This window comes from Thermobia domestica, chromosome 12 (assembly GCF_964235325.1).
Source record: "Thermobia domestica chromosome 12, izTheDome1.hap1.1, whole genome shotgun sequence".
NCBI classification, from domain to species: domain Eukaryota; kingdom Metazoa; phylum Arthropoda; class Insecta; order Zygentoma; family Lepismatidae; genus Thermobia; species Thermobia domestica.
The window spans coordinates 180690332-180692757 of NC_137465.1; positions in this window are offsets into that span (position 1 = coordinate 180690332).

A 2426-nucleotide genomic window follows, 5' to 3' on the forward strand; every position below is an offset into this window, starting at 1 on the left:
GAACTCTTTGCATAAGAGATAGGTGGATTACCATTAAGAAAAAACCTCTTTATTTTTGTTCTAGTTTGTCTTTCTTCCATTTTTATCATGCCTTGTAGAGTTAATAGTGACATGAACCTAGAAATAAGGTCAGTTCAACACGCCTATGCTCTTCAGATAGATTAGAACTACTATACAGCATTACTGATATTCAATGGAAGGATGACACATGATACTGAAAGGTTTATATCGATCACTGCCGCTTCCCGTAATCCAGTAATTACTGAGGTTAAACTTATCCTTGGAACATTAAATTCATAGAAATAGGATAAATAGAAACTCTGTGTGGCAAGATGTCTGATTCCTAAGAATTTGTAAGATATATTAAAGTAAGACGCGTGCTTACCTGACACTATTATAACTATCTGAGACGCACTTGAAAAAGAAATTCGTGTCTCTGAAGTATGTTGCAAGTCAATTCCTTGTGACAAGATGAACTTCAATATGCCTCCGTTAACCTTGATACGTGAGGAGCTAACGAATAAATAGGGCTTGGAATGGCGAAAGAACTCGTTACGGACAAGGAAAACTTGTTTACCTTTAAAGCAAAAGGATAGAAGGGGACAGAAAACAAGAAGTAATTAAATATTTTGTGTGAATAATTTTGAATTGATGTATGAACAATACGCAAAAGTGATTAATAACTTTTGAAATTAGGCCTATATACGAAAAAAGATTGAGTAAGTTACCTTGCTTGTCGAACATAAAGACAATGAGAGTCAGGGTGGTTCAATGGTAAAGCGTTCATCTATGCTGCAAGGGGTGGCTAGTTTGATCCTAGTTCGTGTCAAGAGAGCCTTGTGGTGGATCTGCATATATGCATGACTTTTCTCGGGATTCTCCCATTTCCTTAATTCTACCTTTCATTCATTATCATTGTCAGCATCTTCTTTGCCTCGGAGCACAATCGTCAGATGTAAAACTAAAAGGGTAGAAAGAGGGAGAGACAGAGAGCAAAGGAAAATTCTATATACATGAGGGAAAGAAATGTAGTATGCAAAAATAGTGTAAGAGTAAGAAAAAGTAAATTACTTAGTTATAACATTGCTTGAGAAATGAATGAATTCTCACTGGCATAATATAGTGCTACGGACAAAAGGAGAAAATGTTCAAAATGATGATAGCAAGGACTAGGCGAATTGAGTAACTAAAGAGTTGAGTTGATTTTGAGTTTAACCTAGCTTTCAGCAGCGAGGCTATATGAGACGGGATCTACTGATTAACGTGGAATCCGAAGCACATGACCTTCCACTGGGTGAGTAACAAAGGACTAATTAATTATGGCAGTATAAAAACGATAAAAATATCATAATTACATAGCCCATAGAGCGGGTACTTCATGAACTATGCCCTCTATTACAAACAACCGTTTCAATCGGTCACGTTAGGTTACTTTTCTGCAGTAGATGTGGTTAGGATACTTTTCTGCAATTAAATCATACATTATGACTTACGTCTGTCAATTCAAATTATTGTTTCAACCCGTCTTGTTATTTTATTTTCTGCAAAATTATGACATTTTCATTTTCATTCCTGGTTATATATTAATACACAATTTAGAAGCCTATTTGATTAAAACGATTTGGTACCAGGTCCAAACCAATAAAACTTTATCATCAAAATATTTACAGAGTTAGAAGAAGAAACTGTTTAAAAATATACATACAATGTAAAAGAATGAAGATATACTTCCGTAACTGAAATATAAACGCAATTTAAACAAGAACATTTTCAAGTTAGCTACAATATTTAAAATTAAAGAAAAAAACAATTTGAAAATATTGAAGAAATCTAGTTTCCTTCAAAATTGGATCGTAAAACCTAGGTGATCGCTGAATTCTAAAATAATCTAAAATATTTGTTTGGTATGAAGACTACCAACAACATATGGCTTTGTAAGTTACAGGGAAGGCTTGTTGGTATGTTTTCTACTTGGTAACATTATACTGCCCGTCATTATTCTAAAATAAAAATCAATATAAAGTAAATGGCCGAACTTTATAATTACCAAATTTTCAACAAGCCTGTTCTATGATGTTAAATCACATTATACCCTACTGAAATTAATCAATGGTCGTTTATACATCCAATTACTTTTTCAATGTAGTAATAATGCCACAAACTTGTTGACAAATAATATTATGATGTGACACGTACCTCTAGCAAACAATACAATTAATACTAATATTCAGCCCCAATCCAATCTGATGTTTTTCTAATCTGAAGCTTTTGGACAGTTACTCAATTAGTTGAGTCACGTGGCTGCAGTGTATTGTGCGTACAATTAGAAACTGTGTTTAGCCTACACCATAATAACAATTTGTCCCAACCAAGTTCGAATAAAGTTGCATTTACTAAAAAGAAGTAAGTAAGTTGAGACCTAACTA